Genomic DNA, 17855 nt, shown 5'->3' with positions numbered 1-17855 from the left:
TTTGTGGTACCTGGTATGGGACTATGTTTTTGATTGATGCTTAAAACAGTGTTGATAATACAGAGATGTTTTTGTTATTGTTGAGCAATGCTTGCACAGAGTGGAGGCCTGTTCTGCCTCTCACGCTGCTCCAGCAGCAAGTGGGCTGGGGGGGAAGCGACAAGCAGTGGCACACTGATCTAAGCTCTTAGACCCAGTGTCTCGAGGTTGGCCAGAGTGTGTGCAAGCTGCAGCAGCAACTGCTCTTCTGGTGGGAGAAAGCAGGAAATTAAACCCTGCTGCTTTCCTATGGAGAGGTGGCAATGGGCTGCACCTCTTCATAGATGGGTCTTCAAGGGTAATTCAGGGGAAGAGACACAATGGGTGTGCCATCGTTGAAGGTGTGAATGGTGAAATAAGAGAAACGGGAAGGTTGCCTAATAACTGGTCAGCTCAAACATGCCAGCCACAAGCCGTCAGTCAGGCACTGCAAATGTTAGAAGGAAAAGAAGGTACCATCCGTAATGGTTCTAGATACGCATTTGGAGAAGTGCACACCTTTGGGAAAATTTGGGAAGAATGGGGTCTAATTAATAGCAAAGGTAAAGAATTGGTTCATGAAGAACTAGTTGGACAAGTGTTATGGAATCTGATGTCACCAATAGAAGTGGCTGTAGTACATGTTAATGGACATCAGAGGGGCAACTCTTTTTGTGTCAGGGGAAGTTGGTTAGCAGATGAAATGGCCTGAGAAGCAGCCTTAACTTATTTATTGCTTCAGGTTTTATCTCACGCCCGAGGTCCTGGCCCCACAAGAAATTCCAGTTTTCAATGAAAGATAAAAAGAAGTCCTCCAAGAGTTGGAAGCCAGGGAACAGAATGGGAAATGCGTACTCCCAGAGGGTAGAGAAATGTTAAATAAGCAAACCATGAGGAAGGTATTAGCAATTTTACATCAAGAGAGTTAATGAGGAAAACAAGTAATGGGTGCCATAGTGTTATAAAAATATGGGTGTACTGGAATTTATACTATAGCCAAGCAAATTTGTGAATGATGTGTGGTTTGTAAAAAAGTAAATGAAAAGGCACTTAGGAAGCAGCCTGCAGGAGGTTGAAGGCCAAGTTTATGACCCTTCCAAAATATACAAGTTGATTTCACAGAATTACCTGCAGTTGGCTGAATTAAAAACTTACTAGTGTTTGATCATCTTACCAGGTGGGGAGAAGCCTTCCCTCTTAGCACTGCCACGGGGGCAGTGGTAGCAAAAGCGAAATAACGGATGGACCCCCACGGTTTGAAACTAAGGATTTGTTTCTCAAAAACTGTATGCTCGGGTTGTCTTTTCTGTCTTCTCTCAGGCACCAAGGGCTTCTGGCACAAACTCTGCCTTTAGAGTCTGCAGCTCACAAGTTTCAGCCTGGACAGCAGGTCCTGGTCAAATCCTGGAAAGACGCTAAGCTTCAGCCAGATTGGGAAGGCGCATTTCAAGTTCTGCTGATCACCGAGACAGTGGTGCGACCAGCTGAGAAAGGGTGGACTCATTACACGTGGATTAAAGAGCCAATCAGACCTCCAAAGGACAGTGAGGAGTGGCAAGTACTGACAACTGACGACCCACTTCAACTAAAGATACAGAGATGAAAATGAAATGAAACTTTTGGGGATTACTAATCCTGTATTATGTAGAATTTACAAATGGGTTACTTAACGTGAACGTCACTGAAACTGAAGGTTCCCTAACAATTTGAGTAGACGCTTGCCAGATCCATAGCTGTGGGGATGTACAGAGCTAAAGGGAATTGAGTTATGAAAACAAACATGTGTCCAAGGGGACCGAGTCTAAGGATGATTTAAATAAGTGCATAGTTTTTGTTGCTGTCTCTCATTGCCCCTCCTGATACAGTGTTATCTGGACCACAGAGTTTGGGGGATGGACAGTGAGCAATGAATGGTTATAGAATGAAAAAGAAAACTTACCCTATCCAAAGGGCAATCTCTCCCGGGATGTGAGTCTCTGCAGTGCAACCCTTTGCTAATTACGCTACAGGGAGCAGATGATTCAGTAAGTGAGGTTTATGGATCACGAATAGACATTAGTAGAAAAGATGCCCTCGCCTCAGCCCCACCTGGCCCGGCACCAGACGCCCAAAGCCCTTGGCCTTTCCTCCTTGCCGCTCACCAGCCTGCGCTGCCTGCCGCCCGCTTGGCCCTCTTGCTCTTGCTTCCCCGGCCCCCGGCAGACACACAGCCAGGGACACCCAGGCAGCACAGCAGGAGGGGAGCCCTTTGGCCTGCTGCCCTCCTGCCCACCCCCAAGCCCACCCCAAATCATGCATGCGCCCAGAAACCCTGACCTGCACCACAAAGGCAGCAGCAGCAGCACCAGCAGCAAGGAACACCAGGCCTGTGGGCGCAGCTGGCCTACAGCAGGGGACGGCCCTTTGGCCACTTCCCGGACGCTCTCCTGCTCTCCACCCTCCCAACCTCTTGCACACCCCCAGCCTCGGCGCTGCAGGAAAAAGAGACAACCTCACGGCTCCGGGAGGCCCGCACTCGCAGCAACAGCCACACCACAGCTGCAGTAAGCAACACCGCTTTAGCCACCCCTGCCAAACACGGTGCTAGGCCGGCTGCCACTAACAAGAGTCAACTCCGTCCCAGCCAGAGCAAGTCCGCAGAGGCAGTGGCACCTAGCCCACCCCGGGCAGAAGGCAAGATGCAGGATGCCAAAAAACCAAGAGAATCAAGCCCTGTTCACTTGTCCTCACCACTAGCAGGACCCTGGCTGTGACTCCAGATGATTTGTGCGCTTACCGTCTGTCACCCTCCTCAAGTGACCAGTGTGGCCAAGTCTCTGTACGGATCCCTGGGGGACTGTGCCCTGGAAGGAATCCAGTCCAGCAGCACCAACCGGCACGTTCAAACGCAGCTTGCGACAAGGCCCTTCCTCTGCTTAGGAGCGCCGTCCTCCGGGCTTGCCTCTGCAGATGTCTTTTGCTCGACAGTGCCCATCCTTGGCAGAACCTTTGGCTTCTGCTTCTCACCTAGGCGTCGAAAGAGAAGCTTTGAAGTGAGAACCAAACAGGTTGCCACTAACCTTGCACTCTGTCCCCAGGGGAAAGTCGCTAACGCTGTCCCTCTTCAACACACCCGAGCCCAGATTTTAAACCACTCTTTTTTTTTTCGGAATAAAACCCAACAAGTGGGTGAGGGAGGTGACACTTAGGGCCAAGGCAGGAAGGAAGGAAGGAAGGACGGAAGAGTTTGCATCTGGTTTGCGCCCCAGAGTCTCCCGTGGGTGGGCCTGGGCCGGTTGTTCCATTTGGGTGACGCTTGCTCCCAGGCCCCGAGCAGGTAGCTGTCAGCAGCGGGAGGTCTTGGGCTCTGTCAGGCGAGGGGTGGGGTGGGCGTGGGGGGGGATGTGTTTGGGTGGGGGACAGGTGGGGTTGTAGCGGGGCTGGAGGTGGTGTGCAGAGGGGTAGGAAGGGGGGAAGAGGGGAGGGGGCTATGCTCTTTGCTCTGGGAAAGCGATGACAAGACAGGTCCAGATTCTTCAAGTGCGTAGGAGCTGTGATTTATTTGTAGTTGTTTGTGAAACAGATGTGAAAAACTGGTCAATGACTTGGGCTTCTGCTCAGATTGGTAGCTAATGCAACAGCTGCTTTTGCTGTTTGACAGGGGTTTTTTGTTAATAATTCTTAAATTCCAGTCTTAGAGAGCGAGACTAGAGAAGCTCTTCAGGATACCTACAATGTGACCACGTGCTGGCAGGAGTGGTTCATCGAGGCTCTGCTCATCTCAGTGACCCATTCATATTACAGGTAACAGGAACTAATGTTTAACTCTATTTGTCTACTCTTATATGGTATCTGTTATGCGGCATGCATGTAATAACTCTTCTGAAATAGTGTGTCGGTCTTAGCTGTGTATGTTGTTTGCCATACGAGGCCAGTATGACAGGATTTTAAGGCTGCAGAGAGTTCTTTGTACTCTCTCTTTAATCGAGCTTGAGCTTCTCACCTGCTCCAATTGAAACAAAACAAAAAACCCCAAACCTAACAAAACCAGACAAACAAATCCAACCAACAAACCAAGCAAAAATAAACCAAAACCAAAAGCCTCTGTTTTTGAAATGATTTGGCTGCTGGAGAGCTTATTTTCCAGAATTATTTTCCAGCTGAGGTATTTAGTTCTTTCTCCTACTGTTCATGAGACAAGCCTGGAGTCGGTTTTGTCTAATCAATTCTTTGACAGGCAGTTGTGAAGGAGTGAAACGAGAGCTGTGGCTGCCAGTTCTCATCGAAGGTCTGCAGGGCACGTGTGCCTGCTGCCCTCTGCTCAGTGCCAGTGCGAGCTGAGTTATAGGAGTCAAGTGCAGAGCTTATTACACATTATTACCTTACACATAATATCTCACAGCCCATCTCACAGCCCATCTTCACCAATGTTCACGTGTCCTTTCTGTGCATTGACCAGTAAAGGTGGGGAAGACCTCCTCTTTTTTTTTTTTTTTTTAAATATGCACAGGTTTCCTCATATGTGGCTCTGAGATTTCAGCAAGTACTTGCTGGCTACGTGTCGTGACATCTCTTTTCTGAGAGGGAAAACGGAAAATGAATTTGCCAGCAGTTGTGTTGCCCCTGATCTGTGGAAAATGAGTCAGGCATCCAGTGAAGGACACTTTTGTCCCAGTTTGTGTATTTGTCAAAGCACTTGGAGTAGGAGAAGACTAAGAGATCCAGGTGACTTGCCAGTCAGTGGGAGAGGTTTTGTAGTCACCAAGTAGATGCAGGACTAAGACCTTGAATTTCTTATGTCACATGCTTATATAATGAGGTTTGGTTTCAGCTGCTATCCTGTGCTGTGATTATTGTCATAATTGTGCATATTAGCATTATATTAACTCAATTACGTTGCGTGCTGAAAGGATGCTGTAGGAAAGACTTAACTACCATTAGATCTGTCGACTGTCTTCACAGCAAACGTGTTTTCCTCTAAGCCGGGGGTGTCAAACTCATTTTCACTGGGGGGCACATCAGCCTCGCGGTTGCCTTCAAAGGGCCAAACGTAATTTTAGGACTCTAGAAATGCGACTACTCCTACATTTATACAGTCCTAAAATTGCATTTGCTACAAATGAGTTTGACACCCCTGCACTAAACATACTTTCTGAAGAGGCTGCAAAGCGCTTTTTGCATTTTGGCAAAACTTGTGGATCTTTCAACAGGACAAAGCCCCTTTCTCGCTGACAGAATGGAGAACGTGCTGATGAAGCAAAGGGGAGAAATGGATGGGCTACAAAGGTAATGCCTCTGTCAAAAGAAAACCTTATCCATCTGTTTGGGCTTTTAATAAGTACCTCGGAGTGTCAGGACACGACCCTGTGTGCTCACAGCAGCTTGTGTAGTTGTCGTGTTAACGTCACAGGGTCTGAAAATGAATTCAGTCGTGATGTCTTTTTATTTGTCCTTTCAGCTTTCTAATTTGTAACATTCTTGAGTGCGATGCTATAGGAAAGACACATGTGAACAGCTTTTAATTTCCTCAGAGTATCCAGTTGCTGCAGAGGGTAACTTACAATGTTCAGGTCTTTTGTGCTGGTGCCAACGTCAATGAATTAATTTCATTTCTAATGCATCATGTGTAAGTGTGCACTCAGTTACCTTCTCTCATGGGAAACACCTGGCTAAGTTTCTAAACTTTCTGAAGGCCATTAGCATATTGCACTAACCTGGTCTCCAGAGTGACCTGTGGCATTTTTACTCCAAGCTAAACAGAGGTTTTTCTTAGCAAACCATGTTGTTACAGCCTGTCAAATGCAGTGGTTGTGGGACTTTCAGTGACTGGATATTAACTGGCCTCTTAGCCCACCTGCATATCCCAGGGAGCTGTCAAAGAGAAGACCCAGGGGAAAAGTCATGCTCGTCATTAGGAACAGACTTATGTTACATTAAAATGACTTTTGTGCAAGGGTCCTTGTAAGAGATCTAGTGACTCTTAAAAGCACCTGCAATAAAGGACCTTTGATAGTGCTGGTCTCTGATAGACCTTTTTTTTTTTTTTTTCCCCCAGATGTGCTCAGTTAAAAACTGCCCACACTATGGGGATTGCAATCTGAATTTTGCTTGGCTTGGCAGAATGGTGTCTAGTTAAAAAACAAAACAATACCACACTCCCCTCCCCACCGCCACGGCAACAAAATAGAGTCCCCCAAGCACCCCACCCTCAACCCCCAAATTCTGGTAACTAATTTCTGGATGCTTTAATTAAAAGTCTTTGTTTGACTTCCTGGACTTTTCAGTCAAACCACAGAAGATGAGGTAATGATACCATGTTTAGGACTCCTGGCGAATCTCCGTCATCACAACTTACCTGTTCAAGCTAAGATGAAATCTTTGGTAAGAGTTTTGTTTTTGTGGCACGACCCTGGCTTGAGGGCAAGAGAGTTACTGGACTCTGGGGAATTGCCTTAGTATTTCTTATGCTCGTTTTTGTGGGACCAATAACCCTGACCTGTTTGTTCTCCAGAGTTGGTGGTTGTTTCTCCTGTATTGGAGAAAATAACCAGTAGAACAGGCGGTTGGGTGTTCTCTTTCCTTCTCTACGTTTCTGTGTTGTTGCGCTAGCTTGTGTTAGGCATTCAGTTTCTGCAGCTGTTCTCTGCAAACGAAGGATGAATTTAAAATTTGAGCATTCTTCCTTTGACAGTCTAAATGTTGTTAACACATGAGGACTGTAGTTGGTTTTCTGGTAAGCTGCCTGAACTTTGACCGACAAAGATCTCAGTCTATTAAAGGATAGATCAAGACAATGTCACTGATGTTGGTGTCAGGCCAGGACCCTTGAATACTCATACACATCCATGTCTGAGCTGCTCAGTTCGTCTCTCTGCTTGGAGTGGTGCCAAGGGGAGTTATGGTTCAATTCAGAAATGCAAGTTAATCTACATGGCACTGAATGTGACACTGTTTACCTTGGGAGAAAGGAGAGGGAAGGAGTAGGAGGAACTCTTGTCATCTCTGCCCACTGAGGAGAGAAGGAAGGGGGGTCATTGTTCAGTGGTTCTTTTCTATTGGAGACATAAGCAAAATTACCTTCTCATCTTTCTTTAAAATAATGATGGCGTTTATTGGCTTATTCTTTTTTTCCGTGTTTCCTTATACAAGTTCAACACAGACTTTATTCATTGACATCCACACCAGTGTGGTGCACTAGAAGACTAAAGTAGATAACCTAGAGAACGTTGCGCTCTGACGCCAGGGGGAAGTCGGTAACGCCATCCCTCTGCAACACACCCCTGAGCCCAGATTTTAAACTGCTCTTCTCCCTTTAAAAAAAAAAAAAAAAAAAAAAAAAAAATCAAGCGGGTGAGGGAGGTGACACTTAGGGCCTAGAGCACACCACCAAGCAGGTGTCCCTGGTGGCCAAAGGCTGGTACCAGACTCTGTCACCCAGTCTGCTTCCAAAACAGCTCCTTGGGAAAGAAGAAGCAACCTGTCATTCCTTTCATTTTTGGGGACTCCATGCGAAGAGCAGCTGCAGACAAATGTTTCTTTCCTTTCTCTGCAGACTTCTGAAGGTGTTCCAGAGAGGATCTTCAGAATATTGAAGGATTCAATATACACTTACGACAAGCCAAATCAAGGACTGATAACAAACCTCCGCTACCCGGTAATGAAACCAAAGGCTTCACAAAGAAGCCAAGGGTTCCAGTCAGGAAAGGATGACATCTATGCAGGTGAGAAACATAGCCCTGCCTTAGTGGTTTTGGGCTTATTTTTTTTTTTTTTTTTAAAACGAATGCATTGCCAGGTGTGAGGTGAATAGTTGCTACGTGTCCTCTGAGACCAGCTTGCATGGGCAGCAGTTCAACGTCCTTCTCCTTCACGTTCACTGGAAAACTGTTATCCCCAGCTTGCAGTTCCACACCCTCATCCACTACAAATTTGCAAGTTAACATTGCGAGAGACGCTGAAGGCAAAGCAGGACATTGCCCACAGCTCGCTCCTTCGTGGGTGTTGGTGCTTCCAGGCTAGGGAAGGCTGAGGGCCTGGGTTAGGGACCGATTAAGCAATCTGGACATCCATAAATCCATGGCTCCAGGTGGGATGCACCCGCGGGTGCTGAGGGAGCTGGCTGATCATTGCTAGGCCACTCTCCGTCACCTTTGCTAAGTCATGGGAAACGGGAGGGGTGCCTGAGGGCTGGAGGAAAGCAAATGTCATTCCAGTCTTCAAAAAGGGCAAGAAGGAGGACCCGGGTAACTATGGACCGGTCAGCCTCACCTCCATCCCTGGGAAACTGATGGAACGACTTATCCTTGGTGCCATCTCAAGGCATATCAGGGATAAGGGGGTCATTAGGGGCAGTCAACGTGGCTTCACCAAAGGGAAGTCGTGCTTGACCAACCTCATAGACTTTTATGAGGACATAACCGGGTGGACAGATGATGGTAAAGCAGTGGATGTGGTCTGTCTTGATTTCAGTGAAGCGTTTGACACGGTCTCCCACAGCATCCTCCCAGCTAAACTGAGGAAGTGTGGTCTGGACGATCGGGTAGCGATGTGGACTGTGAACTGGCTGAAGGAAAGAAGCCAGAGAGTCGTGATCGACGGGGCAGAGTCTAGTTGGAGGCCTGTGGAGTCCCTCAAGGGTCGGTACTGGGGCCAGTACTATTCAATATATTCATCAATGACTTGGATGAGGGAATAGAGTGACTGTCAGCAAGTTTGCTGATGACACCAAGCTGGGAGGAGTGGCTGACACGCCAGAAGGCTGTGCTGCCATCCAGCGAGAGCTGGACAGGCTGGAGAGTTGGGCGGGGAAAACATGAATGAACTATAACAAGCGCAAGTGTAGAGTCTTGCATCTGGGCAAGAAGAACCCCAGGTACTAGTATAAGTCGGGGAATGACCTGTCAGAGAGCAGTGAAAGGGACCTGGGGGTCCCGGTGGACGGCACGATGACCATGAGCCAGCACTGTGCCCTTGTGGCCAAGAAGGCCAATGACATCCTGGGGTGTATTAGAAGGGGGGTAGTTAGTAGGTTGAAAGAGGTTCTCCTGCCCCTCTACTCTACCCTGGTGAGACCGCATCTGGAATATTGTGTCCAGTTCTGGGCCCCTCAGTTCAAGAAGGACAGGGAACTGCTGGAGAGAGTCCAGCGCAGGGCGACAAAGTTGATTAAGGGAGTGGAGCATCTCCCTACTGAGGAAAGGCTGAGGGAGCTGGGTCTCTTTAGTTTGGAGAAGAGGAGACTGAGGGGTGACCTCATTAATGTTTGTAAATATGTAAAGGGTGAGTGTCACGAGGATGGAGCCAGGCTCTTCTCACTGACAACCAATGATAAGACATGGGGCAATGGGTACAAACTGCAACACAGGAGGTTCCACTTAAATAGGAGAAGAAACTTCTTCTCAGTGAGGCTGGCAGAGCACTGGAACGGGCTGCCCAGGGAGGCTGAGGAGTCTCCTCCTCTGGAGACATTCAAAAGCCACCTGGACACATTCCTGTGTAACCTCATCTAGGTGTTCCTGCTCTGGCGGGGGGATTGGACTAGACGATCTTCTGAGGTCCCTTCCAATCCCTAACATTCTGTGATTCTGTGATTCATAGTCTGATACCTCTCAATCCTTTCCCCCGCTGAGCTCAGGTGCCAAACCAGTTGTAAAAACAACCTTCGTCCTTCAATAGCTCCTTGCAGGGCTGAGGCAGAGGCGAGAGAGCGAGGCAGGTGCGCGGGGGGGGGGGCCGTGGGGGGTGGGGGTCTGTCGGTGGGAAAAGCGGGGATCGAACCAGGGACCCATTTGACCAATCCGCGGGTCCGGCGCCCTGGCCGCTCCGCCAGCGCGATCCCACGGCCGTGGAACGCACGGCGCCCCCTATAGGCCGCAGAGCGGCGTGCGCTGCCGCTAGGGCCGCGAGCAGGTAGCTGTCAGCAGCGGGAGGTCTTGGGCTCTGTCAGGCGAGGGGCGGGTGGGGGGGTGTGTGATTGGGCGGGGGGCAGGTGGGGTTGCAGCGTGGTGGTGGGAGGCAGCGAGTCGGTGGGTGCCCCCCGGCATGGGCCGAGCTTAGCGGGCGGGCGGAGGTTTGTAGGGGGAGCTGTGGCGTCCCCCGGCGGTGGGGATGGCGGTAGAGGAGCGGCCAGGTCGCGGGACGCTGGTCCGCAGGGCACCCACTTCCATCCCCACCCCGCCCACCGCCCCCCCGGCCTTTAGCCGCCGCGCAGGCCGCTCTGCGGCCTATAGGGGGCGCCGTGCGTTCCACGGCCGTGGGATCGCGCTGGCGGAGCGGCCAGGGCGCCGGACCCGCGGATTGGTCAAATGGGTCCCTGGTTCGATCCCCGCTTTTCCCACCGACAAACCGCCCCCCCCACGGCGCCCCCCACGGCGCCCCCCCCGTGCACCTGCCTCGCTCTCTCGCCTCTGCCTCAGCCCTGCAAGGAAGGAGCCCTTCGAGAAGGAATGTTGCTTTTGCAACTCAGCTGCCACCTCACCCAGCGAGGGGGGAAGGATTGACACACATCACACTGGGAATCCTTCCCACAAACCAACTCTCTTCCAACTCATGCTGCAATGCAAACTCATTCCTGCATTTCAAAAACAAGTGCAGCTAGAGGGAAGGCTAACCCAAGAGCCAGGAACCCACCTTTGCAATAGATCCAGCAGGGGAAGGGCCTTCTTAGCATGAGATGAATGAGTCCTGGAAACTGAGGCAGGCGGCGGGCAGTCCGGAAAGCCTGCAGTACCCAACCCCTGGGGAACAGGGCAGGGAATTTGCAGCTGGCATTTGTGGGGGCGTATAAGCTTTTTGCCCTATTGCGTGTGCCTACTTTTAGGTAGAACGGCCCGTTTCGCAAAAGCCTTAATAAAACGTGCTTTGCCGAGAGATCCTGCCTGAGCCTATTCTGTTGGCAAGATGATGGTTTCCTACAAGTCTGGGGGCTCGTCCGAGACTCGACGTCGTCATCTCGGGGGTCCCTGTCGCCAATGGACGGGAAGGCGTGCCCCGTTGATTTCAATGGCCTTCTGGATGGTCGGTGGGGATTCCAGGACGGACGGACAGACAGAAACTGCAGGGCTGTGGGGACGAAGGCGGATCCCCGCAAACCATAGGCGAAAGGAGAAAGGAAAAAGCGGGAAGCACGATACGAGCGAGCGGGCAACTTTGTGCGTGGACCAAGGTAAGAAAACAGACTGTTAAGTACTACCTTGGTGGTCGGGGGCATTCTGAGAGGAGGGACGAGGCGCAAGGAGAAGCCTCGAGACTCAGAATGGGAAATAGAAAGGAAAAATGGTGACATTCCTCCGTCCAGTCCTTTAGGGAGGATGTTAAGGTACCGGGGAAACGTGTGGTGTACAAAAAGGAAGGATAAATAGAAAATGATAAAGTATTGTGTTTTGTCTGGACAAAATAGCCCTTAATAGAGTGATATTCTGGCCAAAATACGGATCCAATGACAATTTGCTATGCAAAGATCTAAATTGGTATGTAAAAAAAACTGTAGGGCCTTTAAATCTTCCTCCACACCAGGGTGGGTGCGAGTCCCTCCCTTTCTGCAGTATGTTTTTGAGTGCAAAGTGTGTGGCCTGATCAGTGTAAAGTGCACATAAAAGCAGTGTTCGAGTCTCTCTTGAGAATGGGAAAATATCCTTTAGACATAAGCCGTTGACCAAGTCTGAGACTAGGATGGGATCCAGCCGCACCTAAACTCCTCTCTGAAGGAGATTAGAAAGCAAGGGGCTCCCTCTGAACCTCGTGACTCAACGGAAGCGTGTCTCTGAATTTTTTTAGTGATGGGAAATAAAACTCGGCATAGAGAAGGGGACACCCTTGGCCGAGGTATTGCAAAATTGGGAAAATACTTATGGTACAGCAAGGTTTTCAAGAAAAGCATGCAATGACCTTATATCGAGGAGACTGGCAAACTGTAACTAAAAAACACCTAGAAAACAGATGTCCTGGACAAATGAATTACTGGTACGTATAGGATGATTTGGCATATGACCACCATAAAGAGGATGGTCGAAAACGAGTATAAAAACCTAGGGAAAGAATTTTAGCTGCAGTTGGGAGTAATTTAACTAAGGTGCTTGCAGAGCTGGTCTCTGCTCTCTGTATCACCTCTTGATTACCTCCCCAACTGTCTTTCTTGTCCTTACTGCTTTTGCTGGGCTTTACCCTGGGATTGCTAAAGTTATTTTGCAGTGCAGCCAGCAGCAGATGTGCGTGCGTATGTGTGTGTAGGGGAGCAAGTGCGAAGGGGGGGATGTACATGTGAATGCCCTCCAGTGTTCCAGTGTTACACGGATGCACCCCCTGGCACTCTGGGGATTTGATTATGTGAGGAAATCAAACTCTGAAGGGAAGATGGGGATCGATGAGCATCATGATTTTCTAATTTTTTTTTTTGGGGAGGGGGAGGGGGGGAGCGGCTAGAATCCATTCTGAGCCGATGTTATCCTGTTATTGAGAGAGTTGGTCTTTCCGGAAACATCATTTAAAAGAATGTGGAACTAACCCCACAGGCAGTGGGAGACTACCTGGCCCCAAGGTGATTCTAATTGAGATGATAATAATCAAACAAATGGAGATAATTGCCAAACGGTGGTTAAAAATCTGATAAAAGCTTTTGAGCTTTTGAGGAGATAAGAGTAAACTGAACTGAAGTGCAGGAATGTAGACAGAAGCCAGGGGAGCACCGACTGGGGAAGATTTTTGGAAAGCTTTGTGGACTGGTAGCAAGTGTGTTTGTGGATCTACGGAAGTATTTCCGAGAGCATGTGCCAGGTTGGCAGGAAGAATTTGCAAAAAATCTGAGTGTGGTCGTGTTTGTGTATGATGGTCGGGAACTGAAGCGAAAAGTTGAAGCAGACTGATTGGTTGCAAGTGAAAGACTGGAAGGGAAAAGAACAAAACAAAACCGCAGAAGATTTAGACCAAAGTCAGTGAAAAAAGTGAGAGAATGAGAGAAAATGGGATGCTATTATTGTGGAAATCTGGGATATTTACCCCTAGGGCGGCAACTGTTGGAAATGACTAAAGGAAGAAAACTCAATACACTTTGGAAAATCAGAGGGGCTGAAAATGTTTTTGGTGTTGTGGTGGCTTTTTTTATTGGTGTTTTTTTTTTTTTTTTTTTTTTTGTTTGTTTGTTTTTTGTGGGGAAACGTTTAAATTGGAAAAGAGCATGTAATTGGTAAAGTAATGGTGGTAATTGGTAATGAGGTCTAGTTTTTAGCAGAAACAGAAGCTCCCATGTCCCTTCTAAATTCTCCCCTAAAAAGATCCAGAACTGAAGACGGAGTTGTAATAAATGGGGTAGCAGGGAGGAAGGAGAGACAATTATGAATAAATTCCTATTTGTGATAATAAGAATTAAAAGCGTATGGGGAAGGAATATATTAGGGGAAGATTCCCCAGCTTCTATATTAGAGAGAAACCTTTTACAGGCTCTGGGTGTGGAAACACAGTTACTGCCTGGGGGGTGACAAGGAGAAAATTTGAAAGATATTGTATTACCTGGAAGTTTGTGTTGGTTTTGGCTGGGCTGGAGTTAATTTTCTTTGTGGTACCTGGTATGGGACTATGTTTTTGATTGATGCTTAAAACAGTGTTGATAATACAGAGATGTTTTTGTTATTGTTGAGCAATGCTTGCACAGAGTGGAGGCCTGTTCTGCCTCTCACGCTGCTCCAGCAGCAAGTGGGCTGGGGGGGAAGCGACAAGCAGTGGCACACTGATCTAAGCTCTTAGACCCAGTGTCTCGAGGTTGGCCAGAGTGTGTGCAAGCTGCAGCAGCAACTGCTCTTCTGGTGGGAGAAAGCAGGAAATTAAACCCTGCTGCTTTCCTATGGAGAGGTGGCAATGGGCTGCACCTCTTCATAGATGGGTCTTCAAGGGTAATTCAGGGGAAGAGACACAATGGGTGTGCCATCGTTGAAGGTGTGAATGGTGAAATAAGAGAAACGGGAAGGTTGCCTAATAACTGGTCAGCTCAAACATGCCAGCCACAAGCCGTCAGTCAGGCACTGCAAATGTTAGAAGGAAAAGAAGGTACCATCCGTAATGGTTCTAGATACGCATTTGGAGAAGTGCACACCTTTGGGAAAATTTGGGAAGAATGGGGTCTAATTAATAGCAAAGGTAAAGAATTGGTTCATGAAGAACTAGTTGGACAAGTGTTATGGAATCTGATGTCACCAATAGAAGTGGCTGTAGTACATGTTAATGGACATCAGAGGGGCAACTCTTTTTGTGTCAGGGGAAGTTGGTTAGCAGATGAAATGGCCTGAGAAGCAGCCTTAACTTATTTATTGCTTCAGGTTTTATCTCACGCCCGAGGTCCTGGCCCCACAAGAAATTCCAGTTTTCAATGAAAGATAAAAAGAAGTCCTCCAAGAGTTGGAAGCCAGGGAACAGAATGGGAAATGCGTACTCCCAGAGGGTAGAGAAATGTTAAATAAGCAAACCATGAGGAAGGTATTAGCAATTTTACATCAAGAGAGTTAATGAGGAAAACAAGTAATGGGTGCCATAGTGTTATAAAAATATGGGTGTACTGGAATTTATACTATAGCCAAGCAAATTTGTGAATGATGTGTGGTTTGTAAAAAAGTAAATGAAAAGGCACTTAGGAAGCAGCCTGCAGGAGGTTGAAGGCCAAGTTTATGACCCTTCCAAAATATACAAGTTGATTTCACAGAATTACCTGCAGTTGGCTGAATTAAAAACTTACTAGTGTTTGATCATCTTACCAGGTGGGGAGAAGCCTTCCCTCTTAGCACTGCCACGGGGGCAGTGGTAGCAAAAGCGAAATAACGGATGGACCCCCACGGTTTGAAACTAAGGATTTGTTTCTCAAAAACTGTATGCTCGGGTTGTCTTTTCTGTCTTCTCTCAGGCACCAAGGGCTTCTGGCACAAACTCTGCCTTTAGAGTCTGCAGCTCACAAGTTTCAGCCTGGACAGCAGGTCCTGGTCAAATCCTGGAAAGACGCTAAGCTTCAGCCAGATTGGGAAGGCGCATTTCAAGTTCTGCTGATCACCGAGACAGTGGTGCGACCAGCTGAGAAAGGGTGGACTCATTACACGTGGATTAAAGAGCCAATCAGACCTCCAAAGGACAGTGAGGAGTGGCAAGTACTGACAACTGACGACCCACTTCAACTAAAGATACAGAGATGAAAATGAAATGAAACTTTTGGGGATTACTAATCCTGTATTATGTAGAATTTACAAATGGGTTACTTAACGTGAACGTCACTGAAACTGAAGGTTCCCTAACAATTTGAGTAGACGCTTGCCAGATCCATAGCTGTGGGGATGTACAGAGCTAAAGGGAATTGAGTTATGAAAACAAACATGTGTCCAAGGGGACCGAGTCTAAGGATGATTTAAATAAGTGCATAGTTTTTGTTGCTGTCTCTCATTGCCCCTCCTGATACAGTGTTATCTGGACCACAGAGTTTGGGGGATGGACAGTGAGCAATGAATGGTTATAGAATGAAAAAGAAAACTTACCCTATCCAAAGGGCAATCTCTCCCGGGATGTGAGTCTCTGCAGTGCAACCCTTTGCTAATTACGCTACAGGGAGCAGATGATTCAGTAAGTGAGGTTTATGGATCACGAATAGACATTAGTAGAAAAGATGCCCTCGCCTCAGCCCCACCTGGCCCGGCACCAGACGCCCAAAGCCCTTGGCCTTTCCTCCTTGCCGCTCACCAGCCTGCGCTGCCTGCCGCCCGCTTGGCCCTCTTGCTCTTGCTTCCCCGGCCCCCGGCAGACACACAGCCAGGGACACCCAGGCAGCACAGCAGGAGGGGAGCCCTTTGGCCTGCTGCCCTCCTGCCCACCCCCAAGCCCACCCCAAATCATGCATGCGCCCAGAAACGCTGACCTGCACCACAAAGGCAGCAGCAGCAGCACCAGCAGCAAGGAACACCAGGCCTGTGGGCGCAGCTGGCCTACAGCAGGGGACGGCCCTTTGGCCACTTCCCGGATGCTCTCCTGCTCTCCACCCTCCCAACCTCTTGCACACCCCCAGCCTCGGCGCTGCAGGAAAAAGAGACAACCTCACGGCTCCGGGAGGCCCGCACTCGCAGCAACAGCCACACCACAGCTGCAGTAAGCAACACCGCTTTAGCCACCCCTGCCAAACACGGTGCTAGGCCAGCTGCCACTAACAAGAGTCAACTCCGTCCCAGCCAGAGCAAGTCCGCAGAGGCAGTGGCACCTAGCCCACCCTGGGCAGAAGGCAAGATGCAGGATGCCGAAAAACCAAGAGAATCAAGCCTTGTTCACTTGTCCTCACCACTAGCAGGACCCTGGCTGTGACTCCAGATGATTTGTGCGCTTACCGTCTGTCACCCTCCTCAAGTGACCAGTGTGGCCAAGTCTCTGTACGGATCCCTGGGGGACTGTGCCCTGGAAGGAGTCCAGTCCAGCAGCACCAACGGGCACGTTCAAACGCAGCTTGCGACAAGGCCCTTCCTCTGCTTAGGAGCGCCGTCCTCCGGGCTTGCCTCTGCAGATGTCTTTTGCTCGACAGTGCCCATCCTTGGCAGAACCTTTGGCTTCTGCTTCTCACCTAGGCGTCGAAAGAGAAGCTTTGAAGTGAGAACCAAACAGGTTGCCACTAACCTTGCACTCTGTCCCCAGGGGAAAGTCGCTAACGCTGTCCCTCTTCAACACACCCGAGCCCAGATTTTAAACCACTCTTTTTTTTTTCGGAATAAAACCCAACAAGTGGGTGAGGGAGGTGACACTTAGGGCCAAGGCAGGAAGGAAGGAAGGACGGAAGAGTTTGCATCTGGTTTGCGCCCCAGAGTCTCCCGTGGGTGGGCCTGGGCCGGTTGTTCCATTTGGGTGACGCTTGCTCCCAGGCCCCGAGCAGGTAGCTGTCAGCAGCGGAAGGTCTTGGGCTCTGTCAGGCGAGGGGTGGGGTGGGCGTGGGGGGGGATGTGTTTGGGTGGGGGACAGGTGGGGTTGTAGCGGGGCTGGAGGTGGTGTGCAGAGGGGTAGGAAGGGGGGAAGAGGGGAGGGGGCTATGCTCTTTGCTCTGGGAAAGCGATGACAAGACAGGTCCAGATTCTTCAAGTGCGTAGGAGCTGTGATTTATTTGTAGTTGTTTGTGAAACAGATGTGAAAAACTGGTCAATGACTTGGGCTTCTGCTCAGATTGGTAGCTAATGCAACAGCTGCTTTTGCTGTTTGACAGGGGTTTTTTGTTAATAATTCTTAAATTCCAGTCTTAGAGAGCGAGACTAGAGAAGCTCTTCAGGATACCTACAATGTGACCACGTGCTGGCAGGAGTGGTTCATCGAGGCTCTGCTCATCTCAGTGACCCATTCATATTACAGGTAATAGGAACTAATGTTTAACTCTATTTGTCTACTCTTATATGGTATCTGTTATGCGGCATGCATGTAATAACTCTTCTGAAATAGTGTGTCGGTCTTAGCTGTGTATGTTGTTTGCCATACGAGGCCAGTATGACAGGATTTTAAGGCTGCAGAGAGTTCTTTGTACTCTCTCTTTAATCGAGCTTGAGCTTCTCACCTGCTCCAATTGAAACAAAACAAAAAACCCCAAACCTAACAAAACCAGACAAACAAATCCAACCAACAAACCAAGCAAAAATAAACCAAAACCAAAACCAAAAGCCTCTGTTTTTGAAATGATTTGGCTGCTGGAGAGCTTATTTTCCAGAATTATTTTCCAGCTGAGGTATTTAGTTCTTTCTCCTACTGTTCATGAGACAAGCCTGGAGTCGGTTTTGTCTAATCAATTCTTTGACAGGCAGTTGTGAAGGAGTGAAACGAGAGCTGTGGCTGCCAGTTCTCATCGAAGGTCTGCAGGGCACGTGTGCCTGCTG

At 48.8% G+C, this 17855-nt stretch overlaps 1 protein-coding gene across 1 annotated transcript in view; it reads right to left on the bottom strand.

Annotated features, from left to right (window-relative positions):
- LOC102088840 (transmembrane protein 52B) overlaps positions 1-16553 on the bottom strand; it is a 332692-nt gene extending 316139 nt beyond the window's left edge. Inside the window, exon 1 of the mRNA XM_065048370.1 lies at positions 16338-16553. The gene's annotated coding sequence lies outside the window, so the exon portion shown is untranslated. The remainder of the gene's footprint in view (positions 1-16337) is intronic.
- Positions 16554-17855: the final 1302 nt, after the last annotated feature.

Source organism: Columba livia, unplaced genomic scaffold (assembly GCF_036013475.1).
Source record: "Columba livia isolate bColLiv1 breed racing homer unplaced genomic scaffold, bColLiv1.pat.W.v2 Scaffold_82, whole genome shotgun sequence".
NCBI classification, from domain to species: Eukaryota; Metazoa; Chordata; class Aves; order Columbiformes; family Columbidae; genus Columba; species Columba livia.
This window is presented reverse-complemented; position numbering and strand designations above follow the sequence as displayed.